Source organism: Petromyzon marinus, chromosome 17, assembly GCF_048934315.1.
Source record: "Petromyzon marinus isolate PM22_M1 ecotype Great Lakes invasive population chromosome 17, UKy_Petmar_22M1.pri1.0, whole genome shotgun sequence".
In the NCBI taxonomy this organism is placed as follows: Eukaryota; Metazoa; Chordata; class Hyperoartia; order Petromyzontiformes; family Petromyzontidae; genus Petromyzon; species Petromyzon marinus.
Genome location: NC_133683.1, coordinates 4056290 through 4078967, shown reverse-complemented (window position 1 = coordinate 4078967; position 22678 = coordinate 4056290).

Below are 22678 nucleotides of genomic sequence, written 5' to 3'. Positions count from 1 at the left end.
ATGTGGCCTTAATGAGAGAGACTGACTCCAGCTTAGCTTGCAAGAACTAAGAGACACAGTGTGACCATGTGACCTTAATGAGAGAGACTGACTCCAGCTTAGCTTGCAAGAACTAAGAGACACTGTGTGGCCATGTGGCCTTAATGAGAAAGACTCACTCCAGCTTAGCTTGCAAGAACTAAGAGACTCAGTGTGGCCATGTGGCCTTAAAGAGAGAGACTGACTCCAACTTAACTTGCAAGAACTAAGATACACTGTGTGGCCATGTGGCCTTAATGAGAGAGACTCACTCCAGCTTAGCTTGCAAGAACTAAGAGACAGTGTGGCCATGTGGCCTTAATGAGAGACTCACTCCAGCTTAGCTTGCAAGAACTAAGAGACAGTGTGGCCATGTGGCAATAATGAGAGAGACTGACTCCAGCTTAGCTTGCAAGAACTAAGAGACACAGTGTGGCCATGTGGCCTTAATGAGAGATACTGACTCCAGCTTAGCTTGCAAGAACTAAGAGACACAGTGTGGCCATGTGGCCTTAATGAGAGAGACTCACTCCAGCTTAGCTTGCAAGAACTAAGAGACACTGTGTGGCCATGTGGCCTTAATGAGAAAGACTCACTCCAGCTTAGCTTGCAAGAACTAAGAGATTCAGTATGGCCATGTGGCCTTAATGAGAGAGACTGACTCCAACTTAACTTGCAAGAACTAAGATACACTGTGTGGCCATGTGGCCTTAATGAGAGAGACTGACTCCAGCTTGGCTTGCAAGAACTAAAAGACACAGTGTGGCCATGTGGCCTTAATGAGAGAGATTGACTCCAGCTTAGCTTGCAAGAACTAAGAGACACAGTGTGACCATGTGACCTTAATGAGACTGACTCAAGCTTAGCTTGCAAGAACTAAGAGACACTGTGTGGCCATGTGGCCTTAATGAGAGAGACTGACTCAAGCTTAGCTTGCAAGAACTAAGAGACACAGTGTGGCCATGTGGCCTTAATGAGAGATACTGACTCCAGCTTAGCTTGCAAGAACTAAGAGACACAGTGTGGCCATGTGGCCTTAATGAGAGAGACTCACTCCAGCTTAGCTTGCAAGAACTAAGAGACACTGTGTGGCCATGTGGCCTTAATGAGAAAGACTCACTCCAGCTTAGCTTGCAAGAACTAAGAGATTCAGTATGGCCATGTGGCCTTAATGAGAGAGACTGACTCCAACTTAACTTGCAAGAACTAAGATACACTGTGTGGCCATGTGGCCTTAATGAGAGAGACTGACTCCAGCTTGGCTTGCAAGAACTAAAAGACACAGTGTGGCCATGTGGCCTTAATGAGAGAGATTGACTCCAGCTTAGCTTGCAAGAACTAAGAGACACAGTGTGACCATGTGACCTTAATGAGACTGACTCAAGCTTAGCTTGCAAGAACTAAGAGACACTGTGTGGCCATGTGGCCTTAATGAGAGAGACTGACTCAAGCTTAGCTTGCAAGAACTAAGAGACACAGTGTGGCCATGTGGCCTTAATGAGAGACTCACTCCAGCTTAGCTTGCAAGAACTAAGAGACACAGTGTGGCCATGTGGCCTTAATGAGAGAGACTCACTCCAGCTTAGCTTGCAAGAACTAAGAGACACTGTGTGGCCATGTGGCCTTAATGAGAGAGACTCACTCCAGCTTAGCTTGCAAGAACTAAGAGACACAGTGTGGCCATGTGGCCTTAATGAGACTCACTCCAGCGTAGCTTGCAAGAACTAAGAGACAGTGTGGCCATGTGGCCTTAATGAGAGAGACTGACTCCAGCTTAGCTTGCAAGAACTAAGAGACACAGTGTGGCCATGTGGCCTTAATGAGAGAGACTGACTCCAGCTTAGCTTGCAAGAACTAAGAGACACTGTGTGGCCATGTGGCCTTAATGAGAGAGACTGACTCAAGCTTAGCTTGAAAGAACTAAGAGACACAGTGTGGCCATGTGACCTTAATGAGAGAGACTGATTCCAGCTTAGCTTGCAAGAACTAAGAGACACAGTGTGGCCATGTGGCCTTAATGAGAGAGACTGACTCCAGCTTAGCTTGCAAGAACTAAGAGACACAGTGTGACCATGTGACCTTAATGAGAGAGACTGACTCCAGCTTAGCTTGCAAGAACTAAGATACACTGTGTGGCCATGTGGCCTTAATGAGAGAGACTGACTCAAGCTTAGCTTGAAAGAACTAAGAGAAACAGTGTGGCCATGTGGCCTTAATGAGACTCACTCCAGCTTAGCTTGCAAGAACTAAGAGACACAGTGTGGCCATGTGGCCTTAATGAGAGACTCACTCCAGATTAGCTTGCAAGAACTAAGAGACACTGTGTGGCCATGTGGCCTTAATGAGAGAGACTCACTCCAACTTAACTTGCAAGAACTAAGAGACACTGTGTGGCCATGTGGCCTTAATGAGAGAGACTCACTCCAGCTTAGCTTGCAAGAACTAAGAGACACAGTGTGGCCATGTGGCCTTAATGAGAGACTCACTCCAGCTTAGCTTGCAAGAACTAAGAGACACAGTGTGGCCATGTGGCCTTAATGAGAGAGACTCACTCCAGCTTAGCTTGCAAGAACTAAGAGACACTGTGTGGCCATGTGGCCTTAATGAGAGAGACTCACTCCAGCTTAGCTTGCAAGAACTAAGAGACAGTGTGGCCATGTGGCCTTAATGAGAGACTCACTCCAGCTTAGCTTGCAAGAACTAAGAGACAGTGTGGCCATGTGGCCTTAATGAGAGAGACTGACTCCAGCTTAGCTTGCAAGAACTAAGAGACACAGTGTGGCCATGTGGCCTTAATGAGAGAGACTGACTCCAGCTTAGCTTGCAAGAACTAAGAGACACAGTGTGCCATGTGGCCTTAATGAGAGAGACTGATTCCAGCTTAGCTTGCAAGAACTAAGAGACACAGTGTGGCCATGTGGCCTTAATGAGAGAGACTGACTCCAGCTTAGCTTGCAAGAACTAAGAGACACAGTGTGACCATGTGACCTTAATGAGAGAGACTGACTCCAGCTTAGCTTGCAAGAACTAAGAGACACTGTGTGGCCATGTGGCCTTAATGAGAGAGACTGACTCAAGCTTAGCTTGAAAGAACTAAGAGACACAGTGTGGCCATGTGGCCTTAATGAGAGAGACTCACTCCAGCTTAGCTTGCAAGAACTAAGAGACACTGTGTGGCCATGTGGCCTTAATGAGAAAGACTCACTCCAGCTTAGCTTGCAAGAACTAAGAGACTCAGTGTGGCCATGTGGCCTTAAAGAGAGAGACTGACTCCAACTTAACTTGCAAGAACTAAGATACACTGTGTGGCCATGTGGCCTTAATGAGAGAGACTCACTCCAGCTTAGCTTGCAAGAACTAAGAGACAGTGTGGCCATGTGGCCTTAATGAGAGACTCACTCCAGCTTAGCTTGCAAGAACTAAGAGACAGTGTGGCCATGTGGCAATAATGAGAGAGACTGACTCCAGCTTAGCTTGCAAGAACTAAGAGACACAGTGTGGCCATGTGGCCTTAATGAGAGATACTGACTCCAGCTTAGCTTGCAAGAACTAAGAGACACAGTGTGGCCATGTGGCCTTAATGAGAGAGACTCACTCCAGCTTAGCTTGCAAGAACTAAGAGACACTGTGTGGCCATGTGGCCTTAATGAGAAAGACTCACTCCAGCTTAGCTTGCAAGAACTAAGAGATTCAGTATGGCCATGTGGCCTTAATGAGAGAGACTGACTCCAACTTAACTTGCAAGAACTAAGATACACTGTGTGGCCATGTGGCCTTAATGAGAGAGACTGACTCCAGCTTGGCTTGCAAGAACTAAAAGACACAGTGTGGCCATGTGGCCTTAATGAGAGAGATTGACTCCAGCTTAGCTTGCAAGAACTAAGAGACACAGTGTGACCATGTGACCTTAATGAGACTGACTCAAGCTTAGCTTGCAAGAACTAAGAGACACTGTGTGGCCATGTGGCCTTAATGAGAGAGACTCACTCCAGCTTAGCTTGCAAGAACTAAGAGACAGTGTGGCCATGTGGCCTTAATGAGAGACTCACTCCAGCTTAGCTTGCAAGAACTAAGAGACAGTGTGGCCATGTGGCAATAATGAGAGAGACTGACTCCAGCTTAGCTTGCAAGAACTAAGAGACACAGTGTGGCCATGTGGCCTTAATGAGAGATACTGACTCCAGCTTAGCTTGCAAGAACTAAGAGACACAGTGTGGCCATGTGGCCTTAATGAGAGAGACTCACTCCAGCTTAGCTTGCAAGAACTAAGAGACACTGTGTGGCCATGTGGCCTTAATGAGAAAGACTCACTCCAGCTTAGCTTGCAAGAACTAAGAGATTCAGTATGGCCATGTGGCCTTAATGAGAGAGACTGACTCCAACTTAACTTGCAAGAACTAAAAGACACAGTGTGGCCATGTGGCCTTAATGAGAGAGATTGACTCCAGCTTAGCTTGCAAGAACTAAGAGACACAGTGTGACCATGTGACCTTAATGAGACTGACTCAAGCTTAGCTTGCAAGAACTAAGAGACACTGTGTGGCCATGTGGCCTTAATGAGAGAGACTGACTCAAGCTTAGCTTGCAAGAACTAAGAGACACAGTGTGGCCATGTGGCCTTAATGAGAGACTCACTCCAGCTTAGCTTGCAAGAACTAAGAGACACAGTGTGGCCATGTGGCCTTAATGAGAGAGACTCACTCCAGCTTAGCTTGCAAGAACTAAGAGACACTGTGTGGCCATGTGGCCTTAATGAGAGAGACTCACTCCAGCTTAGCTTGCAAGAACTAAGAGACACAGTGTGGCCATGTGGCCTTAATGAGACTCACTCCAGTGTAGCTTGCAAGAACTAAGAGACAGTGTGGCCATGTGGCCTTAATGAGAGAGACTGACTCCAGCTTAGCTTGCAAGAACTAAGAGACACAGTGTGGCCATGTGGCCTTAATGAGAGAGACTGACTCCAGCTTAGCTTGCAAGAACTAAGAGACACTGTGTGGCCATGTGGCCTTAATGAGAGAGACTGACTCAAGCTTAGCTTGAAAGAACTAAGAGACACAGTGTGGCCATGTGACCTTAATGAGAGAGACTGATTCCAGCTTAGCTTGCAAGAACTAAGAGACACAGTGTGGCCATGTGGCCTTAATGAGAGAGACTGACTCCAGCTTAGCTTGCAAGAACTAAGAGACACAGTGTGACCATGTGACCTTAATGAGAGAGACTGACTCCAGCTTAGCTTGCAAGAACTAAGATACACTGTGTGGCCATGTGGCCTTAATGAGAGAGACTGACTCAAGCTTAGCTTGAAAGAACTAAGAGAAACAGTGTGGCCATGTGGCCTTAATGAGACTCACTCCAGCTTAGCTTGCAAGAACTAAGAGACACAGTGTGGCCATGTGGCCTTAATGAGAGACTCACTCCAGATTAGCTTGCAAGAACTAAGAGACACTGTGTGGCCATGTGGCCTTAATGAGAAAGACTCACTCCAGCTTAGCTTGCAAGAACTAAGAGACTCAGTGTGGCCATGTGGCCTTAATGAGAGAGACTCACTCCAACTTAACTTGCAAGAACTAAGAGACACTGTGTGGCCATGTGGCCTTAATGAGAGAGACTCACTCCAGCTTAGCTTGCAAGAACTAAGAGACACAGTGTGGCCATGTGGCCTTAATGAGAGACTCACTCCAGCTTAGCTTGCAAGAACTAAGAGACACAGTGTGGCCATGTGGCCTTAATGAGAGAGACTCACTCCAGCTTAGCTTGCAAGAACTAAGAGACACTGTGTGGCCATGTGGCCTTAATGAGAGAGACTCACTCCAGCTTAGCTTGCAAGAACTAAGAGACACAGTGTGGCCATGTGGCCTTAATGAGAGACTCACTCCAGCTTAGCTTGCAAGAACTAAGAGACAGTGTGGCCAAGTGGCCTTAATGAGAGAGACTGACTCCAGCTTAGCTTGCAAGAACTAAGAGACACAGTGTGGCCATGTGGCCTTAATGAGAGAGACTGACTCCAGCTTAGCTTGCAAGAACTAAGAGACACAGTGTGACCATGTGACCTTAATGAGAGACTGACTCCAGCTTAGCTTGCAAGAACTAAGATACACTGTGTGGCCATGTGGCCTTAATGAGAGAGACTGACTCAAGCTTAGCTTGAAAGAACTAAGAGAAACAGTGTGGCCATGTGGCCTTAATGAGAGACTCACTCCAGATTAGCTTGCAAGAACTAAGAGACACTGTGTGGCCATGTGGCCTTAATGAGAAAGACTCACTCCAGCTTAGCTTGCAAGAACTAAGAGACTCAGTGTGGCCATGTGGCCTTAATGAGAGAGACTCACTCCAACTTAACTTGGAAGAACTAAGAGACACTGTGTGGCCATGTGGCCTTAATGAGAGAGACTCACTCCAGCTTAGCTTGCAAGAACTAAGAGACACAGTGTGGCCATGTGGCCTTAATGAGAGACTCACTCCAGCTTAGCTTGCAAGAACTAAGAGACACAGTGTGGCCATGTGGCCTTAATGAGAGAGACTCACTCCAGCTTAGCTTGCAAGAACTAAGAGACACTGTGTGGCCATGTGGCCTTAATGAGAGAGACTCACTCCAGCTTAGCTTGCAAGAACTAAGAGACACAGTGTGGCCATGTGGCCTTAATGAGAGACTCACTCCAGCTTAGCTTGCAAGAACTAAGAGACAGTGTGGCCAAGTGGCCTTAATGAGAGAGACTGACTCCAGCTTAGCTTGCAAGAACTAAGAGACACAATGTGGCCATGTGGCCTTAATGAGAGAGACTGACTCCAGCTTAGCTTGCAAGAACTAAGAGACACAGTGTGACCATGTGACCTTAATGAGAGAGACTGACTCCAGCTTAGCTTGCAAGAACTAAGAGACACTGTGTGGCCATGTGGCCTTAATGAGAGAGACTGACTCAAGCCTAGCTTGAAAGAACTAAGAGACACAGTGTGGCCATGTGGCCTTAATGAGAGAGACTCACTCCAGCTTAGCTTGCAAGAACTAAGAGACACAGTGTGGCCATGTGGCCTTAATGAGAGAGACTCACTCCAGCTTAGCTTGCAAGAACTAAGAGACACAGTGTGGCCATGTGGCCTTAATGAGAGACTCACTCCAGCTTAGCTTGCAAGAACTAAGAGACACAGTGTGGCCATGTGGCCTTAATGAGAGAGACTCACTCCAGCTTAGCTTGCAAGAACTAAGAGACACTGTGTGGCCATGTGGCCTTAATGAGAGAGACTCACTCCAGCTTAGCTTGCAAGAACTAAGAGACACAGTGTGGCCATGTGGCCTTAATGAGAGACTCACTCCAGCTTAGCTTGCAAGAACTAAGAGACAGTGTGGCCAAGTGGCCTTAATGAGAGAGACTGACTCCAGCTTAGCTTGCAAGAACTAAGAGACACAGTGTGGCCATGTGGCCTTAATGAGAGACTCACTCCAGCTTAGCTTGCAAGAACTAAGAGACAGTGTGGCCAAGTGGCCTTAATGAGAGAGACTGACTCCAGCTTAGCTTGCAAGAACTAAGAGACACAGTGTGGCCATGTGGCCTTAATGAGAGAGACTGACTCCAGCTTAGCTTGCAAGAACTAAGAGACACAGTGTGACCATGTGACCTTAATGAGAGACTGACTCCAGCTTAGCTTGCAAGAACTAAGATACACTGTGTGGCCATGTGGCCTTAATGAGAGAGACTGACTCAAGCTTAGCTTGAAAGAACTAAGAGAAACAGTGTGGCCATGTGGCCTTAATGAGAGACTCACTCCAGATTAGCTTGCAAGAACTAAGAGACACTGTGTGGCCATGTGGCCTTAATGAGAAAGACTCACTCCAGCTTAGCTTGCAAGAACTAAGAGACTCAGTGTGGCCATGTGGCCTTAATGAGAGAGACTCACTCCAACTTAACTTGGAAGAACTAAGAGACACTGTGTGGCCATGTGGCCTTAATGAGAGAGACTCACTCCAGCTTAGCTTGCAAGAACTAAGAGACACAGTGTGGCCATGTGGCCTTAATGAGAGACTCACTCCAGCTTAGCTTGCAAGAACTAAGAGACACAGTGTGGCCATGTGGCCTTAATGAGAGAGACTCACTCCAGCTTAGCTTGCAAGAACTAAGAGACACTGTGTGGCCATGTGGCCTTAATGAGAGAGACTCACTCCAGCTTAGCTTGCAAGAACTAAGAGACACAGTGTGGCCATGTGGCCTTAATGAGAGACTCACTCCAGCTTAGCTTGCAAGAACTAAGAGACAGTGTGGCCAAGTGGCCTTAATGAGAGAGACTGACTCCAGCTTAGCTTGCAAGAACTAAGAGACACAATGTGGCCATGTGGCCTTAATGAGAGAGACTGACTCCAGCTTAGCTTGCAAGAACTAAGAGACACAGTGTGACCATGTGACCTTAATGAGAGAGACTGACTCCAGCTTAGCTTGCAAGAACTAAGAGACACTGTGTGGCCATGTGGCCTTAATGAGAGAGACTGACTCAAGCCTAGCTTGAAAGAACTAAGAGACACAGTGTGGCCATGTGGCCTTAATGAGAGAGACTCACTCCAGCTTAGCTTGCAAGAACTAAGAGACACAGTGTGGCCATGTGGCCTTAATGAGAGACTCACTCCAGCTTAGCTTGCAAGAACTAAGAGACACAGTGTGGCCATGTGGCCTTAATGAGAGAGACTCACTCCAGCTTAGCTTGCAAGAACTAAGAGACACTGTGTGGCCATGTGGCCTTAATGAGAGAGACTCACTCCAGCTTAGCTTGCAAGAACTAAGAGACACAGTGTGGCCATGTGGCCTTAATGAGAGACTCACTCCAGCTTAGCTTGCAAGAACTAAGAGACAGTGTGGCCAAGTGGCCTTAATGAGAGAGACTGACTCCAGCTTAGCTTGCAAGAACTAAGAGACACAGTGTGGCCATGTGGCCTTAATGAGAGAGACTGACTCCAGCTTAGCTTGCAAGAACTAAGAGACACAGTGTGACCATGTGACCTTAATGAGAGAGACTGACTCCAGCTTAGCTTGCAAGAACTAAGAGACACTGTGTGGCCATGTGGCCTTAATGAGAGAGACTGACTCAAGCCTAGCTTGAAAGAACTAAGAGACACAGTGTGGCCATGTGGCCTTAATGAGAGAGACTCACTCCAGCTTAGCTTGCAAGAACTAAGAGACACTGTGTGGCCATGTGGCCTTAATGAGAGACTCACTCCAGCTGAGCTTGCAAGAACTAAGAGACACAGTGTGGCCATGTGGCCTTAATGAGAGAGACTGACTCCAGCTTAGCTTGCAAGAACTAAGAGACACTGTGTGGCCATGTGGCCTTAATGAGAGAGACTGACTCAAGCTTAGCTTGAAAGAACTAAAAGACACAGTGTGGCCATGTGACCTTAATGAGAGAGACTGATTCCAGCTTAGCTTGCAAGAACTAAGAGACACAGTGTGGCCATGTGGCCTTAATGAGAGAGACTGACTCCAGCATAGCTTGCAAGAACTAAGAGACACAGTGTGACCATGTGACCTTAATGAGAGAGACTGACTCCAGCTTAGCTTGCAAGAACTAAGATACACTGTGTGGCCATGTGGCCTTAATGAGAGAGACTGACTCAAGCTTAGCTTGAAAGAACTAAGAGAAACAGTGTGGCCATGTGGCCTTAATGAGACTCACTCCAGCTTAGCTTGCAAGAACTAAGAGACACAGTGTGGCCATGTGGCCTTAATGAGAGACTCACTCCAGCTTAGCTTGCAAGAACTAAGAGACACTGTGTGGCCATGTGGCCTTAATGAGAAAGACTCACTCCAGCTTAGCTTGCAAGAACTAAGAGACTCAGTGTGGCCATGTGGCCTTAATGAGAGAGACTGATTCCAGCTTAACTTGCAAGAACTAAGCGACACAGTGTGGCCATGTGGCCTTAATGAGAGAGACTGACTCAAGCTTAGCTTGCAAGAACTAAGAGACACAGTGTGGCCATGTGGCCTTAATGAGAGAGACTCACTCCAGCTTAGCTTGCAAGAACTAAGAGACACTGTGTGGCCATGTGGCCTTAATGAGAGAGACTGACTCCAGCTTAGCTTGCAAGAACTAAGAGACACAGTGTGGCCATGTGGCCTTAATGAGACTGATTCCAGCTTAGCTTGCAAGAACTAGAAGACACAGTGTGGCCATGTGGCCTTAATGAGAGAGACTGACTCCAGCTTAGCTTGCAAGAACTAAGAGACACAGTGTGGCCATGTGGCCTTAATGAGAGACTCACTCCAGCTTAGCTTGCAAGAACTAAGAGACAGTGTGGCCATGTAGCCTTAATGAGAGAGACTGACTCCAGCTTAGCTTGCAAGAACTAAGAGACACTGTGTGGCCATGTGGCCTTAATGAGAGAGACTGACTCCAGCTTAGCTTGCAAGAACTAAGAGACACTGTGTGGCCATGTGGCCTTAATGAGAGAGACTGACTCAAGCTTAGCTTGCAAGAACTAAGAGACACAGTGTGGCCATGTGGCCTTAATGAGAGAGACTCACTCCAGCTTAGCTTGCAAGAACTAAGAGACACTGTGTGGCCATGTGGCCTTAATGAGAAAGACTCACTCCAGCTTAGCTTGCAAGAACTAAGAGACACAGTGTGGCCATGTGGCCTTAATGAGAGAGACTGACTCCAACTTAACTTGCAAGAACTAAGAGACACTGTGTGGCCATGTGGCCTTAATGAGAGAGACTGACTCAAGCTTAGCTTGAAAGAACTAAGAGACACAGTGTGGCCATGTGGCCTTAATGAGAGAGACTGATTCCAGCTTAGCTTGCAAGAACTAAGAGACAGTGTGGGCATGTAGCCTTAATGAGAGAGACTGACTCCAGCTTAGCTTGCAAGAACTAAGAGACACAGTGTGGCCATGTCGCCTTAATGAGAGAGACTGATTCCAGCTTAACTTGCAAGAACTAAGCGACACAGTGTGGCCATGTGGCCTTAATGAGAGAGACTGACTCAAGCTTAGCTTGCAAGAACTAAGAGACACAGTGTGGCCATGTGGCCTTAATGAGAGAGACTCACTCCAGCTTAGCTTGCAAGAACTAAGAGACACTGTGTGGCCATGTGGCCTTAATGAGAGAGACTGACTCCAGCTTAGCTTGCAAGAACTAAGAGACACAGTGTGGCCATGTGGCCTTAATGAGAGAGACTGATTCCAGCTTAGCTTGCAAGAACTAGAAGACACAGTGTGGCCATGTGGCCTTAATGAGAGAGACTGACTCCAGCTTAGCTTGCAAGAACTAAGAGACACAGTGTGGCCATGTGGCCTTAATGAGAGACTCACTCCAACTTAGCTTGCAAGAACTAAGAGACAGTGTGGCCATGTAGCCTTAATGAGAGAGACTGACTCGAGCTTAGCTTGCAAGAACTAAGAGACACAGTGTGGCCATGTGGCCTTAATGAGAGAGACTGACTCCAGCTTAGCTTGCAAGAACTAAGAGACACAGTGTGGCCATGTGGCCTTAATGAGAGAGACTGATTCCAGCTTAGCTTGCAAGAACTAAGAGACACAGTGTGGCCATGTGGCCTTAATGAGAGAGACTGACTCCAGCTTAGCTTGCAGGAACTAAGAGACACAGTGTGACCATGTAACCTTAATGAGAGAGACTGACTCCAGCTTAGCTTGCAAGAACTAAGAGACACTGTGTGGCCATGTGGCCTTAATGAGAGAGACTGACTCAAGCTTAGCTTGCAAGAACTAAGAGACACAGTGTGGCAATGTGGCCTTAATGAGAGAGACTCACTCCAGCTTAGCTTGCAAGAACTAAGAGACACTGTGTGGCCATGTGGCCTTAATGAGAGAGACTGACTCCAGCTTAGCTTGCAAGAACTAAGAGACACAGTGTGACCATGTGACCTTAATGAGAGAGACTGACTCCAGCTTAGCTTGCAAGAACTAAGAGACACTGTGTGGCCATGTGGCCTTAATGAGAGAGACTGACTCCAGCTTAGCTTGCAAGAACTAAGAGACACAGTGTGACCATGTGACCTTAATGAGAGAGACTGACTCAAGCTTAGCTTGCAAGAACTAAGAGACACTGTGTGGCCATGTGGCCTTAATGAGAGAGACTGACTCAAGCTTAGCTTGCAAGAACTAAGAGACAGTGTGGCCATGTGGCCTTAATGAGAGAGACTCACTCCAGCTTAGCTTGCAAGAACTAAGAGACACTGTGTGGCCATGTGGCCTTAATGAGAAAGATTCACTCCAGCTTAGCTTGCAAGAACTAAGAGACTCAGTGTGGCCATGTGGCCTTAATGAGAGAGACTGACTCCAACTTAACTTGCAAGAACTAAGATACACTGTGTGGCCATGTGGCCTTAATGAGAGAGACTCACTCCAGCTTAGCTTGCAAGAACTAAGAGACACAGTGTGGCCATGTGGCCTTAATGAGAGACTCACTCCAGCTTAGCTTGCAAGAACTAAGAGACAGTGTGGCTATGTGGCCTTAATGAGAGAGACTGACTCCAGCTTAGCTTGCAAGAAGTAAGAGACACAGTGTGGCCATGTGGCCTTAATGAGAGAGACTGACTCCAGCTTAGCTTGCAAGAACTAAGAGACACAGTGTGGCCATGTGGCCTTAATGAGAGAGACTGATTCCAGCTTAACTTGCAAGAACTAAGCGACACAGTGTGGCCATGTGGCCTTAATGAGAGAGACTGACTCAAGCTTAGCTTGCAAGAACTAAGAGACACAGTGTGGCCATGTGGCCTTAATGAGAGAGACTCACTCCAGCTTAGCTTGCAAGAACTAAGAGACACTGTGTGGCCATGTGGCCTTAATGAGAGAGACTGACTCCAGCTTAGCTTGCAAGAACTAAGAGACACAGTGTGGCCATGTGGCCTTAATGAGAGAGACTGATTCCAGCTTAGCTTGCAAGAACTAGAAGACACAGTGTGGCCATGTGGCCTTAATGAGAGAGACTGACTCCAGCTTAGCTTGCAAGAACTAAGAGACACAGTGTGGCCATGTGGCCTTAATGAGAGACTCACTCCAGCTTAGCTTGCAAGAACTAAGAGACAGTGTGGCCATGTAGCCTTAATGAGAGAGACTGACTCCAGCTTAGCTTGCAAGAACTAAGAGACACAGTGTGGCCATGTGGCCTTAATGAGAGAGACTGACTCCAGCTTAGCTTGCAAGAACTAAGAGACACAGTGTGGCCATGTGGCCTTAATGAGAGAGACTGATTCCAGCTTAGCTTGCAAGAACTAAGAGACACAGTGTGGCCATGTGGCCTTAATGAGAGAGACTGACTCCAGCTTAGCTTGCAGGAACTAAGAGACACAGTGTGACCATGTGACCTTAATGAGAGAGACTGACTCCAGCTTAGCTTGCAAGAACTAAGAGACACTGTGTGGCCATGTGGCCTTAATGAGAGAGACTGACTCAAGCTTAGCTTGCAAGAACTAAGAGACAGTGTGGCCATGTAGCCTTAATGAGAGAGACTGACTCCAGCTTAGCTTGCAAGAACTAAGAGACACAGTGTGGCGATGTGGCCTTAATGAGAGAGACTCACTCCAGCTTATCTTGCAAGAACTAAGAGACACTGTGTGGCCATGTGGCCTTAATGAGAGAGACTCACTCCAGCTTAGCTTGCAAGAACTAAGAGACACAGTGTGGCCATGTGGCCTTAATGAGAGAGACTGATTCCAGCTTAGCTTGCAAGAACTAAGAGACATAGTGTGGCCATGTGGCCTTAATGAGAGAGACTGACTCCAGCTTAGCTTGCAAGAACTAAGAGGCACAGTGTGACCATGTGACCTTAATGAGAGAGACTGACTCCAGCTTAGCTTGCAAGAACTAAGAGACACTGTGTGGCCATGTGGCCTTAATGAGAGAGACTCACTCCAGCTTAGCTTGCAAGAACTAAGAGGCACAGTGTGACCATGTGGCCTTAATGAGAGAGACTGATTCCAGCTTAGCTTGCAAGAACTAAGAGACATAGTGTGGCTATGTGGCCTTAATGAGAGAGACTGACTCCAGCTTAGCTTGCAAGAACTAAGAGACACAGTGTGGCCATGTGGCCTTAATGAGAGAGACTGACTCCAGCTTAGCTTGCAAGAACTAAGAGACACAGTGTGGCCATGTGGCCTTAATGAGAGAGACTGATTCCAGCTTAGCTTGCAAGAACTAAGAGACACAGTGTGGCCATGTGGCCTTAATGAGAGAGACTGACTCCAGCTTAGCTTGCAGGAACTAAGAGACACAGTGTGACCATGTGACCTTAATGAGAGAGACTGACTCCAGCTTAGCTTGCAAGAACTAAGAGACACTGTGTGGCCATGTGGCCTTAATGAGAGAGACTGACTCAAGCTTAGCTTGCAAGAACTAAGAGACACAGTGTGGCAATGTGGCCTTAATGAGAGAGACTCACTCCAGCTTAGCTTGCAAGAACTAAGAGACACTGTGTGGCCATGTGGCCTTAATGAGAGAGACTGACTCCAGCTTAGCTTGCAAGAACTAAGAGACACAGTGTGACCATGTGACCTTAATGAGAGAGACTGACTCCAGCTTAGCTTGCAAGAACTAAGAGACACTGTGTGGCCATGTGGCCTTAATGAGAGAGACTGACTCCAGCTTAGCTTGCAAGAACTAAGAGACACAGTGTGACCATGTGACCTTAATGAGAGAGACTGACTCAAGCTTAGCTTGCAAGAACTAAGAGACACTGTGTGGCCATGTGGCCTTAATGAGAGAGACTGACTCAAGCTTAGCTTGCAAGACCTAAGAGACAGTGTGGCCATGTGGCCTTAATGAGAGAGACTCACTCCAGCTTAGCTTGCAAGAACTAAGAGACACTGTGTGGCCATGTGGCCTTAATGAGAAAGATTCACTCCAGCTTAGCTTGCAAGAACTAAGAGACTCAGTGTGGCCATGTGGCCTTAATGAGAGAGACTGACTCCAACTTAACTTGCAAGAACTAAGATACACTGTGTGGCCATGTGGCCTTAATGAGAGAGACTCACTCCAGCTTAGCTTGCAAGAACTAAGAGACACAGTGTGGCCATGTGGCCTTAATGAGAGACTCACTCCAGCTTAGCTTGCAAGAACTAAGAGACAGTGTGGCTATGTGGCCTTAATGAGAGAGACTGACTCCAGCTTAGCTTGCAAGAAGTAAGAGACACAGTGTGGCCATGTGGCCTTAATGAGAGAGACTGACTCCAGCTTAGCTTGCAAGAACTAAGAGACACAGTGTGGCCATGTGGCCTTAATGAGAGAGACTGATTCCAGCTTAACTTGCAAGAACTAAGCGACACAGTGTGGCCATGTGGCCTTAATGAGAGAGACTGACTCAAGCTTAGCTTGCAAGAACTAAGAGACACAGTGTGGCCATGTGGCCTTAATGAGAGAGACTCACTCCAGCTTAGCTTGCAAGAACTAAGAGACACTGTGTGGCCATGTGGCCTTAATGAGAGAGACTGACTCCAGCTTAGCTTGCAAGAACTAAGAGACACAGTGTGGCCATGTGGCCTTAATGAGAGAGACTGATTCCAGCTTAGCTTGCAAGAACTAGAAGACACAGTGTGGCCATGTGGCCTTAATGAGAGAGACTGACTCCAGCTTAGCTTGCAAGAACTAAGAGACACAGTGTGGCCATGTGGCCTTAATGAGAGACTCACTCCAGCTTAGCTTGCAAGAACTAAGAGACAGTGTGGCCATGTAGCCTTAATGAGAGAGACTGACTCCAGCTTAGCTTGCAAGAACTAAGAGACACAGTGTGGCCATGTGGCCTTAATGAGAGAGACTGACTCCAGCTTAGCTTGCAAGAACTAAGAGACACAGTGTGGCCATGTGGCCTTAATGAGAGAGACTGATTCCAGCTTAGCTTGCAAGAACTAAGAGACACAGTGTGGCCATGTGGCCTTAATGAGAGAGACTGACTCCAGCTTAGCTTGCAGGAACTAAGAGACACAGTGTGAACATGTGACCTTAATGAGAGAGACTGACTCCGGCTTAGCTTGCAAGAACTAAGAGACACTGTGTGGCCATGTGGCCTTAATGAGAGAGACTGACTCAAGCTTAGCTTGCAAGAACTAAGAGACAGTGTGGCCATGTAGCCTTAATGAGAGAGACTGACTCCAGCTTAGCTTGCAAGAACTAAGAGACACAGTGTGGCGATGTGGCCTTAATGAGAGAGACTCACTCCAGCTTATCTTGCAAGAACTAAGAGAAACTGTGTGGCCATGTGGCCTTAATGAGAGAGACTCACTCCAGCTTAGCTTGCAAGAACTAAGAGACACAGTGTGGCCATGTGGCCTTAATGAGAAAGATTCACTCCAGCTTAGCTTGCAAGAACTAAGAGACTCAGTGTGGCCATGTGGCCTTAATGAGAGAGACTGACTCCAACTTAACTTGCAAGAACTAAGATACACTGTGTGGCCATGTGGCCTTAATGAGAGAGACTCACTCCAGCTTAGCTTGCAAGAACTAAGAGACACAGTGTGGCCATGTGGCCTTAATGAGAGACTCACTCCAGTTTAGCTTGCAAGAACTAAGAGACAGTGTGGCTATGTGGCCTTAATGAGAGAGACTGACTCCAGCTTAGCTTGCAAGAAGTAAGAGACACAGTGTGGCCATGTGGCCTTAATGAGAGAGACTGACTCCAGCTTAGCTTGCAAGAACTAAGAGACACAGTGTGGCCATGTGGCCTTAATGAGAGAGACTGATTCCAGCTTAACTTGCAAGAACTAAGCGACACAGTGTGGCCATGTGGCCTTAATGAGAGAGACTGACTCAAGCTTAGCTTGCAAGAACTAAGAGACACAGTGTGGCCATGTGGCCTTAATGAGAGAGACTCACTCCAGCTTAGCTTGCAAGAACTAAGAGACACTGTGTGGCCATGTGGCCTTAATGAGAGAGACTGACTCCAGCTTAGCTTGCAAGAACTAAGAGACACAGTGTGGCCATGTGGCCTTAATGAGAGAGACTGATTCCAGCTTAGCTTGCAAGAACTAGAAGACACAGTGTGGCCATGTGGCCTTAATGAGAGAGACTGACTCCAGCTTAGCTTGCAAGAACTAAGAGACACAGTGTGGCCATGTGGCCTTAATGAGAGACTCACTCCAGCTTAGCTTGCAAGAACTAAAAGACAGTGTGGCCATGTAGCCTTAATGAGAGAGACTGACTCCAGCTTAGCTTGCAAGAACTAAGAGACACAGTGTGGCCATGTGGCCTTAATGAGAGAGACTGACTCCAGCTTAGCTTGCAAGAACTAAGAGACACAGTGTGGCCATGTGGCCTTAATGAGAGAGACTGATTCCAGCTTAGCTTGCAAGAACTAAGAGACACAGTGTGGCCATGTGGCCTTAATGAGAGAGACTGACTCCAGCTTAGCTTGCAGGAACTAAGAGACACAGTGTGACCATGTGACCTTAATGAGAGAGACTGACTCCAGCTTAGCTTGCAAGAACTAAGAGACACTGTGTGGCCATGTGGCCTTAATGAGAGAGACTGACTCAAGCTTAGCTTGCAAGAACTAAGAGACAGTGTGGCCATGTAGCCTTAATGAGAGAGACTGACTCCAGCTTAGCTTGCAAGAACTAAGAGACACAGTGTGGCGATGTGGCCTTAATGAGAGAGACTCACTCCAGCTTATCTTGCAAGAACTAAGAGACACTGTGTGGCCATGTGGCCTTAATGAGAGAGACTCACTCCAGCTTAGCTTGCAAGAACTAAGAGACACAGTGTGGCCATGTGGCCTTAATGAGAGAGACTGATTCCAGCTTAGCTTGCAAGAACTAAGAGACATAGTGTGGCCATGTGGCCTTAATGAGAGAGACTGACTCCAGCTTAGCTTGCAAGAACTAAGAGGCACAGTGTGACCATGTGACCTTAATGAGAGAGACTGACTCCAGCTTAGCTTGCAAGAACTAAGAGACACTGTGTGGCCATGTGGCCTTAATGAGAGAGACTCACTCCAGCTTAGCTTGCAAGAACTAAGAGGCACAGTGTGACCATGTGACCTTAATGAGAGAGACTCACTCCAGCTTAGATTGCAAGAACTAAGAGACACTGTGTGGCCATGTGGCCTTAATGAGAGAGACTCACTCCAGCTTAGCTTGCAAGAACTAAGAGACTCAGTGTGGCCATGTGGCCTTAATGAGAGAGACTGACTCCAACTTAGCTTGCAAGAACTAAGAGACACTGTGTGGCCATGTGGCCTTAATGAGAGAGACTCACTCCAGCTTAGCTTGCAAGAACTAAGAGACACAGTGTGGCCATGTGGCCTTAATGAGAGACTCACTCCAGCTTAGCTTGCAAGAACTAAGAGACACAGTGTGGCCATGTGGCCTTAATGAGAGAGACTGATTCCAGCTTAGCTTGCAAGAACTAAGAGACACAGTGTGGCCATGTGGCCTTAATGAGAGAGACTGACTCCAGCTTAGCTTGCAAGAACTAAGAGACACAGTGTGACCATGTGACCTTAATGAGAGAGACTGACTCCAGCTTAGCTTGCAAGAACTAAGAGACACTGTGTGGCCATGTGGCCTTAATGAGAGAGACTCACTCCAGCTTAGCTTGCAAGAACTAAGAGACACTGTGTGGCCATGTGGCCTTAATGAGAGAGACTCACTCCAGCTTAGCTTGCAAGAACTAAGAGACTCAGTGTGGCCATGTGGCCTTAATGAGAGAGACTGACTCCAGCTTAGCTTGCAAGAACTAAGAGACACTGTGTGGCCATGTGGCCTTAATGAGAGAGATTCACTCCAGCTTAGCTTGCAAGAACTAAGAGACTCAGTGTGGCCATGTAGCCTTAATGAGAGAGACTGACTCCAACTTAGCTTGCAAGAACTAAGAGACACTGTGTGGCCATGTGGCCTTAATGAGAGAGACTCACTCCAGCTTAGCTTGCAAGAACTAAGAGACACAGTGTGGCCATGTGGCCTTAATGAGAGACTCACTCCAGCTTAGCTTGCAAGAACTAAGAGACACAGTGTGGCCATGTGGCCTTAATGAGAGAGACTGATTCCAGCTTAGCTTGCAAGAACTAAGAGACACAGTGTGGCCATGTGGCCTTAATGAGAGAGACTGACTCCAGCTTAGCTTGCAAGAACTAAGAGACACAGTGTGACCATGTGACCTTAATGAGAGAGACTGACTCCAGCTTAGCTTGCAAGAACTAAGAGACACTGTGTGGCCATGTGGCCTTAATGAGAGAGACTCACTCCAGCTTAGCTTGCAAGAACTAAGAGACACTGTGTGGCCATGTGGCCTTAATGAGAGAGACTCACTCCAGCTTAGCTTGCAAGAACTAAGAGACTCAGTGTGGCCATGTGGCCTTAATGAGAGAGACTGACTCCAACTTAGCTTGCAAGAACTAAGAGACACTGTGTGGCCATGTGGCCTTAATGAGAGAGATTCACTCCAGCTTAGCTTGCAAGAACTAAGAGACACAGTGTGGCCATGTGGCCTTAATGAGAGACTCACTCCAGCTTGGCTTGCAAGAACTAAGAGACAGTGTGGCCATGTAGCCTTAATGAGAGAGACTGACTCCAGCTTAGCTTGCAAGAACTAAGAGACACAGTGTGGCCATGTGGCCTTAATGAGAGAGACTGCCTCCAGCTTAGCTTGCAAGAACTAAGAGACACAGTGTGGCCATGTGGCCTTAATGAGAGAGACTGATTCCAGCTTAACTTGCAAGAACTAAGAGACACTGTGTGGCCATGTGGCCTTAATGAGAAAGACTCACTCCAGCTTAGCTTGCAAGAACTAAGAGACTCAGTAGGGCCATGTGGCCTTAATGAGAGAGACTGACTCCAACTTAGCTTGCAAGAACTAAGAGACACTGTGTGGCCATGTGGCCTTAATGAGAGAGACTCACTCCAGCTTAGCTTGCAAGAACTAAGAGACACAGTGTGGCCATGTGGCCTTAATGAGAGACTCACTCCAGCTTAGCTTGCAAGAACTAAGAGACAGTGTGGCCATGTAGCCTTAATGAGAGAGACTGACTCCAGCTTAGCTTGCAAGAACTAAGAGACACAGTGTGGCCATGTGGCCTTAATGAGAGAGACTGCCTCCAGCTTAGCTTGCAAGAACTAAGAGACACAGTGTGGCCATGTGGCCTTAATGAGAGAGACTGATTCCAGCTTAACTTGCAAGAACTAAGAGACACTGTGTGGCCATGTGGCCTTAATGAGAAAGACTCACTCCAGCTTAGCTTGCAAGAACTAAGAGACTCAGTATGGCCATGTGGCCTTAATGAGAGAGACTGACTCCAACTTAACTTGCAAGAACTAAGATACACTGTGTGGCCATGTGGCCTTAATGAGAGAGACTCACTCCAGCTTAGCTTGCAAGAACTAAGAGACACAGTGTGGCCATGTGGCCTTAATGAGAGACTCACTCCAGCTTAGCTTGCAAGAACTAAGAGACAGTGTGGCCATGTAGCCTTAATGAGAGAGACTGACTCCAGCTTAGCTTGCAAGAACTAAGAGACACAGTGTGGCCATGTGGCCTTAATGAGAGAGACTCACTCCAGCTTAGCTTGCAAGAACTAAGAGACACAGTGTGGCCATGTGGCCTTAATGAGAGAGACTGACTCCAGCTTAGCTTGCAAGAACTAAGAGACACAGTGTGGCCATGTGGCCTTAATGAGAGAGACTGACTCCAGCTTAGCTTGCAAGAACTAAGAGACACAGTGTGACCATGTGACCTTAATGAGAGAGACTGACTCCAGCTTAGCTTGCAAGAACTAAGAGACACTGTGTGGCCATGTGGCCTTAATGAGAGAGACTGACTCAAGCTTAGCTTGCAAGAACTAAGAGACACAGTGTGGCCATGTGGCCTTAATGAGAGAGACTCACTCCAGCTTAGCTTGCAAGAACTAAGAGACACTGTGTGGCCATGTGGCCTTAATGAGAGAGACTCACTCCAGCTTAGCTTGCAAGAACTAAGAGACACTGTGTGGCCATGTGGCCTTAATGAGAGAGACTCACTCCAGCTTAGCTTGCAAGAACTAAGAGACTCAGTGTGGCCATGTGGCCTTAATGAGAGAGACTGACTCCAACTTAGCTTGCAAGAACTAAGAGACAATGTGTGGCCTTGTGGCCTTAATGAGAGAGACTCACTCCAGCTTAGCTTGCAAGAACTAAGAGACACAGTGTGGCCATGTGGCCTTAATGAGAGACTCACTCCAGCTTAGCTTGCAAGAACTAAGAGACAGTGTGGCCATGTAGCCTTAATGAGAGAGACTGACTCCAGCTTAGCTTGCAAGAACTAAGAGACACAGTGTGGCCATGTGGCCTTAATGAGAGAGACTGCCTCCAGCTTAGCTTGCAAGAACTAAGAGACACAGTGTGGCCATGTGGCCTTAATGAGAGAGACTGATTCCAGCTTAACTTGCAAGAACTAAGAGACACTGTGTGGCCATGTGGCCTTAATGAGAAAGACTCACTCCAGCTTAGCTTGCAAGAACTAAGAGACTCAGTATGGCCATGTGGCCTTAATGAGAGAGACTGACTCCAACTTAGCTTGCAAGAACTAAGAGACACTGTGTGGCCATGTGGCCTTAATGAGAGACTCACTCCAGCTTAGCTTGCAAGAACTAAGAGACAGTGTGGCCATGTAGCCTTAATGAGAGAGACTGCCTCCAGCTTAGCTTGCAAGAACTAAGAGACTCAGTATGGCCATGTGGCCTTAATGAGAGAGACTGACTCCAACTTAACTTGCAAGAACTAAGATACACTGTGTGGCCATGTGGCCTTAATGAGAGAGACTCACTCCAGCTTAGCTTGCAAGAACTAAGAGACACAGTGTGGCCATGTGGCCTTAATGAGAGACTCACTCCAGCTTAGCTTGCAAGAACTAAGAGACAGTGTGGCCATGTAGCCTTAATGAGAGAGACTGACTCCAGCTTAGCTTGCAAGAACTAAGAGACACAGTGTGGCCATGTGGCCTTAATGAGAGAGACTGACTCCAGCTTAGCTTGCAAGAACTAAGAGACACAGTGTGGCCATGTGGCCTTAATGAGAGAGACTGACTCCAGCTTAGCTTGCAAGAACTAAGAGACACAGTGTGACCATGTGACCTTAATGAGAGAGACTGACTCCAGCTTAGCTTGCAAGAACTAAGAGACACTGTGTGGCCATGTGGCCTTAATGAGAGAGACTGACTCAAGCTTAGCTTGCAAGAACTAAGAGACACAGTGTGGCCATGTGGCCTTAATGAGAGAGACTCACTCCAGCTTAGCTTGCAAGAACTAAGAGACACTGTGTGGCCATGTGGCCTTAATGAGAGAGACTCACTCCAGCTTAGCTTGCAAGAACTAAGAGACTCAGTGTGGCCATGTGGCCTTAATGAGAGAGACTGACTCCAACTTAGCTTGCAAGAACTAAGAGACACTGTGTGGCCATGTGGCCTTAATGAGAGAGACTCACTCCAGCTTAGCTTGCAAGAACTAAGAGACACAGTGTGGCCATGTGGCCTTAATGAGAGACTCACTCCAGCTTAGCTTGCAAGAACTAAGAGACACAGTGTGGCCATGTGGCCTTAATGAGAGAGACTGACTCCAGCTTATCTTGCAAGAACTAAGAGACACAGTGTGACCATGTGACCTTAATGAGAGAGACTGACTCCAGCTTAGCTTGCAAGAACTAAGAGACACTGTGTGGCCATGTGGCCTTAATGAGAGAGACTCACTCCAGCTTAGCTTGC